The following is a 16542-nucleotide window of genomic DNA, read 5'->3' as shown; positions in this document are numbered from 1 at the left end:
TTTGAAATACACTCAAGTGAAAAGAAAAAAATCCCACATGTTAAACTGTACATAGTAATGATGATGATTATCTGAGTAGTATTCTAATCATTCATTAGTTTGTATAATTTAACTAGTGAGAATACTAAGGACATTTTCAAATAAATTATAATAAGTAGTTCTAAGGCAGCTTTAGGCAATCCATTTCTGAAGAACCTGGTCAGTGTCTTGAACATCCATATTTATCTGACAAACCAGCAATATTACTTGATTGTTCGTTCATTCCTATTACTATCTCATCGTACTGTTTTTAAGACCATATGTGTACACACACACACATACACACACACACACACACACACACACACACACACAATCTACTTATGCTAAATGTAAGATGGGTAAATTGCAAAGGTGGGAGCTGGATAGAGCAGATGATTCCTTTGCCAGGGAACATTTGAAGTGAGAGACAAAAGTTAATGATAAGGGAATGGGCTTTGAATTATGGGAAAGTGTTCACCAAACAGCACTGGACTCAACTACAGTCTTCAGTTCTTTCCTAAAACCCTAGAGCCTTGTAGTTTCCATATATTTATATTTGTTCAGGCTGTCCTGGTTTATACCTGTTTTCCTGGTGTCATTATTAATACCTTTCTCTTTCATTCTCAAAAGTCATCTGCAAATATATTTAATTATATTTTCATCCTGTTTATAAAATACCTCCAGTATAATGATTAAAATGTAAAGAAGACACAGCCCCTGAGGAAGGGAAAAGGTCAGCAGTTAGACAGCTCTTCAAGCCAGGGTTCTGCTTTAGATGAGAAAACTAAGGAACTAAGGAGAAAACACCTAAGTTGATGCCTCCTCCTGAACAGCATCAAAGAGATTTCCCCTGCATGGGCTTCCCTAGTGTGTCTCTGACTCTCTTTGGAAACACAGGTGTATCTACCTGAAGAGTATCATGGGAATGGCACATTGGAGCACAACAATCCTAACTGGGCCACTGGATTCTGTAGATTGAAATTTAACTTAACCTTGAAGCTCTACTTGATAGAATTGAAGAGGCTCTTAATATCTGCCTGTTTCTATCAAGATACGCTCCAAATTATGGATAGACCTGGATATAGAAATAGTTCCATGAATTGGGCTCTGAGGGATTGAAGAGTCTGAAGCAGATGATTTTGTTCTGCCCCATCACACCACTTTAGAAAGATGATTAATTAGGAAGGAGAGTTTGTGAGCAGGACATGGATTTGCTTTTTCCAAATCGGTGGGAATTAAAACTAATCCAAAATCCACAGGCCTGCTTTTTGATCATTGCTAGTGGTAGGGTTTTGGATGTAATTTTTAATAAATTTCAAGTTTAACTTTAAACAGTGGTAATTGAGAGACATGAATCAAGTAGATAATTTATTTTTTAGAGCTTTACTGTCTGCCTCTGAACTAATGGCTAGATCCTACTAGATGTCACACCTTTAGTTACTTAAAATATAAGTAGTAAATAATTGTTGTACATATTTTAACTTCGCTTTAAATTACCTTCATGAATTGCATTTGATATTAGAATTTGAGGCATGACTCTGGATGACAAAGAATTTGTCTGGTGAGGAAGTTAAACCATAAGAAAAAAACAAGTACATTTAAAATCCCATGTCTCACTCTCAGAGAATTTTCACACATGTGAAGTTAAACAAACTCCTTAATGGATTCATCTTTTAGGAATAATAAATATGAGATGGGGAAAATGTATGACTTTTCTTTCTAAGTCAATATAATTTAAAACCATGAGCAATTGTGACCTACATGAAACTGACAGTTTGTGCAGCTACTCTTTCTAGAATGACACAGGCACACGCTTCAGCAAGAGTTTTACTAAAGGGCCAGGATTTTTCAAACATTTGCTGTTTTCATTTGCTATTTAAAAAAGACTTTGAGCTTTAGTGGTGGGAGAACTCTTTTGCCTATGTATGAGAAGGCTATTATCTGAATTTGAAAATAGCATCTATGGAAAATTGAAGGATTAAATAGAGCCTTGCTGTTTCTCTTTGTCTGTGGTGCATTCTATGTTTTAAAATTTCTTGGCTGGACATGGTGGCTCACATCTGTAATTCCAGCATTTGGTCTTTCTTTCTTCTTTCTTTTCTTTCTTTCTTTCTTTCTTTCTTTCTTTCTTTCTTTCTTTCTTTCTTTCTTTCTTTCTTTCTTCCTTCTTTCTTTTCTTCTTTCTTTCTTTCTTTCTCTTTTTTTTTTTTTGAGACAGAGTTTCGCTGTTGTTACCCAGACTGGAGTGCAATGGCACGATCTCGGTTCACCGCAACCTCTGCATCCTGGGTTCAAGCAATTCTCCTGCATCAGCCTCCCGAGTAGCTGGGACTACAGGCGTGCACCACCATGCCCAGCTAATTTTTGTATTTTTAGTAGAGACGGTGTTTCGCCATGTTGACCAGGATGGTTTCGATCTCTTGAGCTCGGGATCCACCCGCCTCGGCCTCCCAAAGTGCTGGGATTATAGGTGTGAGCCACCGCGCCCGGCAATTTCAGCAATTTGGGAGGCTGAGCCAGGCAGATCACTTGAGGTCAGAGGTTCGAGACCAGCCTGACCAACATGATTAAAACCCCATCTCTACTAAAAATACAAAAATTAGCTGGGCATGGTGGTATGTGCCTGTCCTCCCAGCTACTTGGGAAGCCGAGGCAGAAGAATGTCTTGAAACTGGGAGGCGGAGGTTGCAAATCCTAGCTACTTAGGAGGCTGAGGCAGGAGAACAGCTTGAACCCGGGAGGTGGAGATTGCAATGAGCCGAGATCACAACACTGAACTCTAGCCTGGATGACAGAGTGAGACACCTTTTCTAAATAAATAAATAAGTAAAATAAAATAAAATAAAATTTCTTTACAACCTATTTGTGCTTAAAATTTTTTTAATGGATAATAGGTTGGGCTTCTCAAAGTGAATATTCTTTTTCGTCAGTGTTGTCTCTATAAATGTGTGTATGCTTTGATCTTTCTTCTCTCTTTTACACACATACCTACACACACGCATACACATGCAATTTATTAACTGCAAAATTTATATGAAGCAGTTTATAAGTGGCCCACAGATATTGGTAATTATGTAGTAGATGTGTGTTAGTCTGTTTTCATGCTGCTGATAAAGACATACCCGAGACAGGGAAGAAAAAGAGGTTTAATTGGACTTACAGTTCCATGTGGCTGGGGAGGCCTCAGAATCATGGTGGGAGGTAAAAGGCACTTCTTACATGGCAGCAGCAAGAGAAAATGAGGAAGAAGCAAAAGCAGAAACCTCCAATAAACCCATCAGATCTCATGAGACTTATTCATTATCTCGAGAATTTTATGGAAAGACCAAACTCCATGATTCAATTACCTCCCCCTGGGCCATCCCACAAGATGTAGAAATTCTAGGAGATAAAACTAAAGTTAAGATTTGAGTGGGGACACAACCAAACCATATCAAGATGTATTTCAGTTTTGAGTATCTGAGGATTTAACATAAGAGAAACAAAGAAAGCAGGAAGAAGAGAGAACATGTTTATGCTGTATTATCCTCATTTTGTCAGTCACCTGCAAATAAATATAATCTGAATGGGTCTAAATTTTATGCTAACATGAAGTAAAAAAAAAAGGCACAGAACATAAATACAACAGCATAAATGGGAAATAGAGCATGTAAATTAATTCTGAGATGAAGAGGAAAATGAAGTTAAGTCATGTTTTCCAAGTCTTCTGATCAAATAATTAAAAGAGAAGGGATCATCAAATAAGATCCTGGACACAGAAGATGCTGAGTGTGAAGTATTTTGAAATCCTATCCAAACCCCAATATACATGTGTGGAGAACAAGTATCCGTGTGTTCTGTCAAATGGTCATGTGGTTTTGGGATTTGCTTCAGTTGCTGCAGTCAGCGTTTCTGGGCTTTGTCCTGATCCTGTGCCAAGAGGACATCTTTGTAGAGACTTGCAATATTCCCTCAGTGTGGGTCCCTGTCTTTAATCGCAAAACCACTTTCAAAGCCATGTGTATCCTGCAGAGCAGTGCAACTCTTATGAAAGCACATTTCTCCAGTGCTTTTGCTATGCCATTACCTTTGGTATCTTAGTTCTGGTGGATTCTGGCTCCTTAGATAACTCTAGTTTGACTCATGGAAAGGTGTGGGGAGTATAGTTAGCAGAGGAAGAAAGCCATGTTCTAAAACCTTCTATCCTCACATGGTCCCAAATTATGGTCAAACCTGTTTTCAGTACTTTTGTTTACCTCTAAGTTTGAAAGGTAGAAAATATAAAATTTGAGTATTGTACTGAGAAATATTTTCTAATATGATTTACTTGGCTGCTGATTAACCCCAAATTTCTTGATTTGCTATAGATTTTCTAATGTTCTCATTATATAAACTTGCTTGTGTATTTTCTAATCTTCTCACGTGCTTTACGCATAAACTTTTATGAGCCTAAAAACGTTAACAACAAAATACTTTAGCCTATTACAGTAATCAACTTGACAACATACCACCTTAAATGAGAAGGTAGACTATCCCTCCACCAGTATTCCATTCCACAAATATTTGTTAAGCCCCTTACATCAACAAAGCCCTGTACTAAAATGTTGTGACCGATGTAACTATGAAATTATCTGAATATAGTGTTTAGATATGGCTTAATATTTAGAGAAATAAATATTAAGTGTGTGTCTTGGGCACAAATAGAAACCAAAAATGAGACTGGGCACGGTGGCTCAAGCCTGTAATCCCAGCACTTTGGGAGGCCGAGGAGGGTGGATCACGAGGTCAAGAGATCGAGACCATCCTGGTCAACATGGTGAAACCCCGTCTCTACTAAAGATAAAAAAATTAGCTGGGCATGGTGGCGCGTGCCTGTAATCCCAGCTACTCAGGAGGCTGAGGCAGGAGAATTGCCTGAATCCAGGAGGCGGAGGTTACGGTGAGCCGAGATCGCGCCATTGCACTCCAGCCTGGGTAACAAGAGTGAAACTCAGTCTCAAAAAAAAAAAGGCTTAATTCTTGATAATGAAAAAAAGAAGCATTTTCACCGAGTTGACCCCTATTTTACTCAGCCTAATTACCATAAACTTAAAGATTATATAAAATAGCTATATTTCTTTTAGTTCAAGCTATAAATTAATGTTGACAAGATGCATCTTAAAATATAGTGGGTTCATTTTGTGTATTATATTTTGTGATGACAAATCAGGCTTCTAAAACAATCATCAAACAGTTGCAACCCTCTGTTGTTAAGAACAGAGGAGCAGAGTACTCCATTTCCTCTTTCATTTTTTTTTTTGTAAGCCCGCATGTGAGCATGTCCTTCTCCCCAAACTTTACATCAGCAGTTTGCCAACTTGCTTTGCTATATTGATTTCATACTTGTTTCATTAATCATATCTGTCAGACTCTTTTTCCAGATGGATAGACAACTTTGAAGACTGATAGCTAGCTCCAAATGTTAAATTTCCTACCATCTCAAGATTCAGTTCACAGTGGTACTCAACGAAAAATACCATATCAAAATTTTGAGCCAATTGATCTTTTTGGATCTCAATCTCCACTTCTCTTAGAAATCCAAAAAGATCAAAACAATTGATATCTGCATTCCCTGCAGGTTTTAGTATCAATGACATGTGACTGCTGTAAACATATGACAAACATTACAGTAGGATTTCCAATCGCATGAATATTTACTACTACTGAGAGGGAGTCAATGACATAAGTTAGTCAGTAGATGGCACTGTTTGTTACGGTATTTCCATTAAGAAAGCAGTTATAAAATGTCAATTGCCTCACCTGATCAGGGTAGGGGGATGAGGGGAAGAGGCTCTGTTCTTAGAGAACAGATAGATTTATCAGAGGTTAGAGTGACCTAGAAAAGGAATCCAGTTCATCTTATTAGATCTTGAAAAGGGAAATTCTATTCTAGATATTTTTTAGAGATGGATTTTTTAAACACACTTCATTTACCACTTTCAAATTTGAAACACTTAAGAAATCTATTCAGAGCACATCTTTTCTTTGTGTCCTTGTATTTGGTCCTGAGTGAAATTCAGAAAATTTCATTCCATTTCCTTCCTTTAAAAGCCCTTTGAGCTCTATAAGGAAGCACTCATTACACAAGCATTTTTTCTTCCTTAGGATCTTCAGTCTGAGAAACACATAAAATTTATGGAAAATGGCTACCCACCATGCCTTCTTGAATTCTAATATGCCATTTATATCAGACCCACATATACAATGTAATATTTAGATTTGTGTTTAGTTACTAAATAACCAAAATATGTGTGTGTTTGCAGGACGCAACAGATATACATAGTATTTCCATTAGCCAGAAACAACTATAATCTTTTGGGAAATTAATAGAGCAAAATGAATAAAATATAATTCATAACTGTTAGGTATAGAATGTTGCTTTCAGCTATCATCTCTTTTCATCTTTCTCTTTCTGCTGTTTTTTTCATGAATTTAAAAACAGTTGATAAATGAAAATAAATAGGAACCAAAGTACTATGTAAATGAACACTAACAAGTAAATATTTAGAATGGTTTTGTTATAAGTTCAGAGAGTTAACCATCCTGGACCATCACTTATCATTCTTTTTCTTTAAAGATTGTAAGGAAACATTAATGTACAATTCTGTCTCCTATATTATATTTTAAGTCTCTGAAAAGCATGGAATATGTTTCATGTGCCCATGGATCCCAGAGTTTTACATAGTATCTGATTAATAAAGACATACTATGGGTACTTAATAAATACTGCCTAAATGAATTAATGAATAATTTAACCTAAATTAATTGAATCATTCATGAGAATTATCGGCTGCTTTCAAAATATAGTTTCAATGACCATCATGTCAGCATTTGGTTCCCCTGTGATAAGTCTACTTATTGTATTGTGTGCAGAGTCAGTAGCTTCCCTTGTGTTACTAATAAGAAATGAAAACAAGGATAAAGGAAACGCACTTGAAAAACTAATTCCATGTAGAAATGTGATTAGATTAAATGTTCTTTTCTCACCTTCTGATTGTTATGAGTATATTCATTATATTAACTTAATCTGTACAAAATGTTTTTCTCTAGACAAAACATTATCATCAGCCTTTCCTTTATATTGTCTTACAAATACAACCTTACTTATGGTTTTAAAATTATGTGGAAAACATTGAGGATTTAGCTTTTTATTTCACTTGGTGTATTTTGGAGCATTTGCTACTTTTTTTTTTTTTTTTTACTGTTTTAAAAATGTTTCTTAAACTCAACTAACACTCCTTAATTATAGATGGTATATCCATTGTAATTTTATTGCATATAATTCCTGGGGTTATGTAACCAAGGACCCTTTACAGAAAAACCCAATATATTTGATTAAAAAGTATACTTATTACTTTAAAAAATCACTTGATATTCTGAGATATCAATTTGCATGCTATGAATGTATTTAAAATAGATATAACCTATTTGAATAGAATATACAGAGGACAATAAGTACATGAAAAGATGTTCAAAATCAATGGCATTAAGTACATGCAACTTGAGACCATAACAAGGTGTCTTCAAGCACCTATTAGAACAGTCAGAGTAAAAATAGTGACAATACCAGATGCTAGTGGGGATGCAGAAAACCTGGATCACTCACACATTCTGGGGAGAATGTAAAATGTTACAGCCATTCTGGAAAACAGTTTGGCAGTTTCTTAAAAATTCAACATACACTTATTATATGACCCAGCGTTGATACTGCTGGGCATTTATTCCAATGAAAAGAAATCGACTGTTCATATATGCAACCACTTGAATGAATTTCAAGGGTACCACACTGTGTGAAGAAAAGCCAGTTTCTAAAGGCCACATGCTGTATGATTCCATTTATACAGCATACTGGAAATGACAAAATTACAGAGATAGAGTACAAATTAATGGTTGCCAGAGGTTATGGATGGTGGCAGGAGAGTGCTATAAAAGGACAGGGAGAAAAAAGAGTGACCTTTGTGGTGACGGCATAGTTCTGTGTCTTCATGTGATGGTCATTGCACAAATCTACACACGATAAAATATTAATATTGTAGCAATATTGATTTTCCTGGTTTTGATAATTGTCTTACAGTTGCGTAGCAGGCAACCACTGCAAGAAACTGAGTGGAGGGTAATACTACTTTTTCCCATTTTCAACTTCCTGTGAATCTGTAATTTTTAAAAACAAAACACATTTTAAAGTCATTTCTTGCCATCTTAGCTGGAATTATAAAACAGACAATATAAAAATTTCCCTTTCTTTCCTCAATACATTTTTTCATTATTCATACTCTACAATTACTCTTAATTGGTAAGTTTGTTCCAACACTCAGTAAATGAAGCAATTTAAGCCATCTTTACTGCTTTTGAATGTAGTAAAGATAAGGATATGCAGAAGAAATTTTGCAATGCCTCTACCAAACAGCAAGGATAGCTAATAACAGAGTATGTTGAGGTTTATTGGGAGAGAGACATGCTCATATAGAAGGAGTGTTTAAGATATGTATTTAGTCACACCTGTAATCCCCGCACTTTGGGAGGCTGAGGTGGGTGGATCACGAGGTCAAGAGATTGAGACCATCCTGGTCAACATGGTGAAACCCCGTCTCTACTAAAAATACAAAAAAAAAATTAGCTGGGCATGGTGGCACGTGCCTATAATCCCAGCTACTCGGGAGGCTGAGGCAGGAGAATTGCCTGAACCCAGGAGGTGGAGGTCGCGGTGAGCCGAGACGTGCCATTGCACTCCAGCCTGGGTAACAAGAGTGAAACTTTGTCTCAAAAAAAAAAAAAAAAATATGCATTTAAAATGTTTTATCTACTCTCTGAAAGAGAGACAACTGTCTTTTTTTGAAATACAGAAAGTTACTTTTGGCCATTGTAATTGAAACACTTTCAAACTAGAACTTCCTTCCACATTTTGTATTATATATTTAGATGTGAACAGAGAAACTGTTAGAAACAAATCCTCCATTTATTAATTGGAAATCAAATGATATACTATATAATAGAATACTTTGCATTTTCATTTGGTGCACAGATGTGTCTGGAAGGAACCTGACTTGAAATTTGGGATATCTAGCCACAAATTATTTTCTGTTGCTTAGTGTGATGCAAGCACATGAATTTTAACTACTTATTTTATTGCTAAAGGATTCTTGAAAACCATAATCTGGAAATATATTTTGTGAATTTTTGAAATAAAAAATGAGATTTTTCATCTGTCACAGATACATAGCTTAGGCCACAAATTTGGAAAATACTATCAATTGTATGCCATAAAACCAATAATAATTTGTGACTATTTTACAACCCTCCTTTAATCACCCCACTTGTCAAAATTTTCCTAGTAGTTGCTCACAAAAGCTAAAATAACATCCACATCTCCAGCCAATTTCTAATAGAGCACTTGATTTATTAAATATTTTTATCCGTAAACATTTGGCCCACATATATTTTTGTATTTCTCCATAAATATGTGTCATATGACTTTATGACATAAAATATACAAATTATATCTTTAAGGATTTTGGCAAAACCTATTTATAACCTTTCTATTTGTTGAAGCAATCCTTCATCTGTCTATTTTTATCAAAATAATGTGTTATAGCAAAAATATTTCAACAAATACTTCTCATTCCATCCTTTGGTCTATTATATACACTGCTAAGGCCAAGGTGCCATATTGTACTTGCACCTGGCTATGTCTCAGACTTTATTTCCACTTTGTTCTATGTTCCTTAATGAGCTTCATGGGGACAAAGCTTAGGAATGCTGTCTATAACCCTGAGTATAAAGTGACCTGCAAGGTGGGTACTCAAGATGAATTTAGTAGTTATAAATTTGCACTAGAAACATCAATTAAATTATTTTAGAAGCATTAATCCAGGACATGAAAGGAGTAGCAGTGTGATATCATGTAATGACTGCTGACTGAGATGACCTAGTATACAAGGTCAAGAGGCCAGTATGGCTCAGCCTTCCTCATTGTAGTTTAGCTTTTCAGCCTTTTTCACTGCAACTCTCAGCTGCCTGTGCCATAAATGGCAAATATTGTGCTCTGTCTCCACTCATCCTTGTGGATTGGAAAACAGACATACTTAGCCCTGACGCTACAAAAATAGGAATACACATCTCTCAACTTTTTAGCCCAGGTTTCCTTTCAATGAGTGTAACAAATCTCATCCCTTTCTGAGGTTAATAAAACAGCCAAATAAGTATGATTACACACACACACACACACACACATACACACACACACACACAGCCCTAAAATAATTAAACTGCTGAATAAGACATTTAAAACATATTCAACACCACTACTCTGATTCTTATATAGGCACACTGCTGTGAAAGGCTCTTAGCACACACTTTCTTAAAATCAGTGCTAACTAGCATCAGAGATTAGAGTTATGTCTTGGGTCGGGTTGGTGCTTTAAAATTCTGTTCAACAAGATTTCCTGCTTTGATGTTTTCTAGAATATCCTAAAATGTCAGTGATGAATAGATATTTAAATAAATGCCCTCAGGCTCAAAAAAGGAGACAAAATGTGTCAAGAAATTGACTCATGAGTATGAAAGTGCCATAAATCCTGCCAGTTGGTCTTTGAGTCCCAACAGTCTAACTAGTTTTGCAGGTTGTCAGCTTTGCTCTGTCCTAGGCTAGCGCTTGAAGCCCACAAGGTTTGTCAATACCTGTGGAGGAAAGAAATTCAATAAACCACTCCTTTACCTTGTCGGTGAAAGGAGCGTCGCCAGGATGCTCCTCTCTCCTTCCCATGGCACACCTTTTTATCCACTGGCACTTCAAAATTCCACACCCTCTTCACTTTCATCTTTGTTTACTCATCTTATTCTGTTTGTGATTTAGAACTTGATTTTGGTGTGTATACTTATGAGTGACTTGGAATTTCCCAGCATTGCCAACAGTGAAATAAGCCAGAAGGTGTCTCATCTCTGAATCTCACGTAGGTCCCTAGAACAACAACACAGTTGAATCTCTTCCTCTTGCTCTAGCAGGGAAAGAAGGAGACATCCTCATTTCCAGTTACCCAACTAAATTAAGTAACTCTCCACACTGTTGCCATAGTTGTTTTAGCTTAGTTAATAGGCTGCATAAACAAAATTACAAATTCTAAACAAAATCCTGCTGAAAATAAAGTAGGTCAGTAGGTCAGAAATTGACTAAAGTATACTGTTATTTTTAGCACATAAATTACAATAAGAGATTTGCACTTTTGAGATTGGAGCCTATTAATTTTTTTTTTTTTTTTGAGATGGAGTTTCGCTCTTGTTACCCAGGCTGGAGTGCAATGGCACCATCTCGGCTCGCTGCAACCTCTGCCTCCTGGGTTCAGGCAATTCTCCTGCCTCAGCCTCCTGAGTAGCTGGGATTACAGGCATGTGCCACCATGCCCAGCTAATTTTTTGTATTTTTAGTAGAGACGGGGTTTCACCATGTTGACCAAGAGGGTCTCGATCTCTTGACCTTGTGATCCACCCGCCTCGGCCTCCCAAAGTGCTGGGATTACAAGCTTGAGCCACTGCGTCTGGCCTTTTAAAATTTTTATAGATCTGAAGATACATATGTATGCACACATACCCTTGTGCACACATGCACCCTTAGGAGAGTCATTTGGTATATGATGAGTTAGTGTTTAAACTCGAGATAAAATTTACCATGAAATTGAACTACTGGTGGTTGGGCATAATAATTGCATGGTCAATCTCAATTACTTGAGATTTAAAAAAAGTCCACAAGATTAAAAAATACATGTTTTCATAAGAAGAAGACAAAGACTAGGGAAGGATAAATTATAATAGATAAACATCTATCTTAAAATCTTCTTCCTGGAGCTTTAGGCCACTTTACAATGTGGAAATCACATATAATAGTCCCTGAGGAGGTAAAAAAAAACAGGAAGAAAATTTCGGATGATAATTTTTGGATGGCAGGGATCACACAAGGGCTCATTCATATAGCACCACTCCTATCTTTTTCTTCTTGCGGGTTATTTTGGTTAACTGTTGCCAAGTTTGGTCAGTTTGATAGGTTTTGATCTTCGCATGTTTTGCCTCTTTTAATAAAAGTTTATTAAATAGACAACCAGCAGCAAGGCTGTGACACCCTGCTCACTTCTGTTCTGTCCGGTGTGTCTTACTTAAACATGTCATCTTCATTTTCTCCTCTGAAACTGAAGGAAGTTAAGGTGTGAAAGAAAACTCTACTTCTGATATTATTTGATGCCCCCTCTATTTCCATACATTGCTAAGTATTGGTGAAAAATTATATTGAATAATATTTCATCTGTATTCTTAAAAAGTATTATGACTTTAATGGGAGATCAAATAAAACCAATGTTAGACATTACCAGCATATCTCAAATAAAGTTTTAATGAGAATAGAAAATTTTGAGAATTTCTAAACTTTAATAAAAAAATCTGACAGACAATGCAACTGAAAGAATTTTTGTAGGAGCTGTTTTGTTTACAATACACAAGATTTGTATAAGAATGCCAGGAGTGTGAAATCTTCTAAGATCATCTTGATGTTTTTCTACATTAAGCTCCTCGCCTTGAAAAATATCCTCTGTCTCTATTAATCTATAGAATTTTCTGAGTGTTGGTGTAACATGTTCTTCTCAAGAATGCAAAGAGGTTGTTGTTTCCAAAAGCTCTTAAATTCTGAAATATAAGAAGTGTACTTCCCAGCATTGAAACCCAAAGGCCACCTAGAAACAATGCGGTGAGCAGAATATATAAAAATCTCTTATGACAAATCTAAAATATGTATTTCTCAACCATAGTCTGTTGGGAGAAGATTTCAAGAGATCTGGCAACTTAAAGCAAAATGTATGCTTTGATACTGTACTCTTCCTCTTAGGGTTAAGTCATGCCACATTGCAGAAAGGTAAATTTTAGTGCTGCTTTTCTAATTACTGTTGAAAAATGCACACTTTGAATGAAGAGAACTTCCAAACAGGCTTTGTGTGAGCAACATGGCTGTTTATTCACCTGGGTGCAGGTGGGCTAAGGCCAAAATGGGCATTAACAATGAGCAGTGGGATAGGAGTTGGATTTATAGGTTTGGGTAGTTTTTTAGGGGTTGGGGGTATTGCAGAGTAAGATCAGTTAGAGTGGTTGGGGGTAGGAGTCAAGAAATATACATGACCACAAGTTCAGTTACAATGGCAGGGTTGGGTGAGGGGCTTGTCCAGGGAACCTCTACTGAGCAATCAGGGACAATGGCGAACGCAGGCAGCAGGTAGGAGACTTCAGCTGAGGCAAGCAGGACTTCAGACTTTCAGGCTTCAGGCTTGCATATGTTGACCTGACAATTACATCCCTAAAATGTTATTCCATGTATGTCATGCAAAAATGTAAATGTACTCTCAAAAAAAAAAAAAAAAAAAACAGTTTCTACTTAAGAAGGCTGGGTAACATTTACACGTTCATGCATTTTACGACATCACGTATCCTCTGATTTTTTTCCTTCCTCCAATTTAGAGCATGGGCTTTCATTATCCATTTTTGGCTTAATATTTTATTCCTTAATAATCCAGTAAATAGACCTGTAACATGAAATTTATCTAATGACTCATGTCTAAAGTAAGTGTGCATTTTGTACCATCTGAGTGTTTCAGATTTACTTAGACTGCTATAAACTTTGAAATATAGCAGAAGGCAGAAGTCTGTGGTTTGTGACCCCTTCAAAGTATGTAAGAGGGTTTTAGTCATTCAATAGGAATAACTAATGACATATCATTGCAATTTTTTTGTAACCAAAATTCTTAATAAGCTCCAACACAGAATTGAAAGTTCATTTTTCTATAATATAGAAAAAAAAAAAGAGTTTTAAAGGCCCAGGTGGATATAACTTCTGATTGTGTATCACAGTGTTTAAGAGATTCTTGATTTGTGAAAGTAGGATAGAAATGTCACTCTCTGCCATAGGAACTTGTTTTTTGTAATTTTTGTTTTTTGTGCCATGGGAATTTTGATTGGAAAGTCTGCCATCAGTTCCTCAATTCTAAGACACTGAAATAGTTTGATACCTAACAAACCTGAAATTGATATATATCTTACAGTGGTAAAATCTTAGCATTTTGTCATAATGTAATGAGCAGTGCTTGTTTTCATGTCTTACAACCGATAGTATCTTAATTTTGGTGAAATATTGTAGTGATTAAGATGGCAGAATTGATCTGACTTATTAATTCGTCTACATCTATGTTTCTGGTAACCTTCTGTCACATTCTGTCCTGTATCTCTCCTTGTCCCAGCCTATGGGACCTTACCTCTTAGCTGAAGTTTTTCTGCCTGTAAAACAATAATAATTAAAAAAAGATGGATCAAGGTTTCCAATATCCTCCTCAATCTACAATGTGTTCTGATCTAGTAATACTTCTTTCCTGTCTGGCTGCCTTTTCCACTGCTGAAGAGGAAATCCCCCAAAGGCACCCCATTTCCTTAAATGAATATAATTTGTACTACGATAGAAATTTTAATGGAGGTAGGAGGGAATGTTGAAGGAGTTGCCTCCCACTTCAGGAAAATAAAGATTATGTCAAGAAGCTAAAATATAGTCACCTACATTTCGGTTAGATAGCTCTGAATGGCATTCCTTTTACGTGACCCAGAATTCTGGGAAGACCTGTGAAACATTGTGAAGGAAGAAAAAGCTATTCTCATCCTTTTTTGGTCAAAGGAGAAAATATCAAAGAGCTGATGGTTTTCTTGTGCTCTTTGGTCTCTTTGATGACAGGATCTGAGAGCCACCACATGCTCTGTGGATGAAGAAGGTGAGGATTAATGTGAATGTCATCTTACACCACACTTCTGGGTAACACGGAGCTCTTCATTGGGACTGTTGCCAGTTTATGTTGCTCAAGCCAGAAACCTTTATTTTCCCCTCTTTCTTCATTACTCTTCACATAAAATCAATAAAAATCCCACTGAGTCTAATTCATAAATATCTCCTATATCTCCCTACTTCTCTCCCTTAACACTGACACTACCCTGCTTCAGACTACATCATCTCTCACCTGGATTATTGCAACAACCTCTATGTATCTGGTCTTGTCTTGTCTTGTTCATTATGATGAGGCACTTATAGCTGAAAGCTTTAAAAATCTGAAACATCTCTAAAGCACTTCCTGGCACGAAACCTCAAAGCCATCTAGGTATAATGTGGCAAGCAGAATTACATTAAAATCTTTCATGTCCTTTTGGTTTTACAGAGTTCAATTATTCTATATCGTCTTTAGAAAAAGAGTCCATTTCTTTTCCCTCTACAACAGGACTTTTAATCTTTTTCACATTATGATACATAGAAACTAATAAAATTTATGTGGCTTGTAGGAATACACTGGGGTGGAAGGTTTTAGCATCTACATAGATCCTGGTTTTAAAAAAAAATTATTGCCTTTCATTTGGGTCATATAATTACAATAAAAAAATAAATTATAAAGCTTTAGGGAAGAAACAAATAATTTAATTTTTATAAAATGTTGAAAGAAATTAAAAAAATTTCTTAGTAGGAAATTATAGTTTATAAATATAAAAACAGCTTTTATATCAAGTTATGCTTTAAGTGACTTCAACAATTTTCTCATCAACACTTTTAAATGATGACCTCCCTGAAATCGTAATAGTCATCAATCTACAGGAAACTTCAGTCTTACAAAATGGTAGTAGCAAGTGGCAGAGACACATTAATCACTCTTTCTACACTGATGCAAGCTTCTTTCTCAACATTAACCAGAATTTAGATAACTTAAACCATGTAAATGGTCTTTAATAATTGAAACCCTTAAACCTAATAACTCTTTCTGATCTTTCATTGAACATGATCATGTATATGCCGGTCATCCTAATCTAACTCATTGGAATTATTCATTTCAAAATTTCAAAAGAGTGATGAAACTTTTCCTTAAGTATGGATTGATGCTGCTCTAACAGTCTGTACTGCTTAAGGCTCTCCAGAGAAAAAGCCAACAAGACATATACGTGTATACAGTCAACCCTCTGTAGCTGTGAGTTTCACATCCATTGATTCAACCAACTATGAATCTAACATATTCAGAAAAGTATTGAACATGTATAGATTTTTTGGTCCTTAGTCCTTAAACAATAGAGTAAACAACTGTTTACATAGCATATACATTGCACTAGTCATTATAAGTAATGTAGATATGATTTAAAGTTTATGGAAAGATGTGCATAGGCTACATGCAAATACTATGCCATTTTATATCAGGACTTGAGCATCCATGGATTTTGGTATTTTAGCTAGGTCTTGTAACCAATTCCCCATGGATACTGAGGGACAACTAAATACACACATAAATACACAGGCACACACACACACACACACACACACGCACTCACTCACATTTTAAGGAATTAGCTCATATGATTTTGGAGGCTTGGTGAGCCCAAGTATGAAGGGGAGACCTGCAGGCTGGAGACTCTGGAAGGAACTGCAGTTCAGGCTGGGAGCGGTGGCTCACGCCTGTAATC

The 16542-nt window shown here is 36.2% G+C and overlaps 2 long non-coding RNA genes across 4 annotated transcripts in view; both read right to left on the bottom strand.

The window, feature by feature from the left end:
* LOC118152967 (uncharacterized) overlaps positions 1-16542 on the bottom strand; it is a 197848-nt gene that overhangs the window by 19939 nt on the left and 161367 nt on the right. The gene's annotated exons all lie outside the window — the stretch shown is intronic.
* LOC118152968 (uncharacterized) overlaps positions 7108-16542 on the bottom strand; it is a 53543-nt gene continuing 44108 nt past the window's right edge. For both annotated transcript variants that reach the window (XR_013534906.1, XR_008480812.2), the window contains 2 exons: positions 10754-10996; positions 7108-8190 (listed from right to left, as the gene is read on the bottom strand). This is a non-coding gene — a long non-coding RNA (uncharacterized LOC118152968). The remainder of the gene's footprint in view (positions 8191-10753; positions 10997-16542) is intronic.

This window comes from Callithrix jacchus, chromosome 4 (assembly GCF_049354715.1).
Source record: "Callithrix jacchus isolate 240 chromosome 4, calJac240_pri, whole genome shotgun sequence".
Taxonomy (NCBI): domain Eukaryota; kingdom Metazoa; phylum Chordata; class Mammalia; order Primates; family Cebidae; genus Callithrix; species Callithrix jacchus.
The sequence above is the reverse complement of the archived record's forward strand: the minus strand, read 5'-3'. Positions and strand labels throughout refer to the sequence as shown.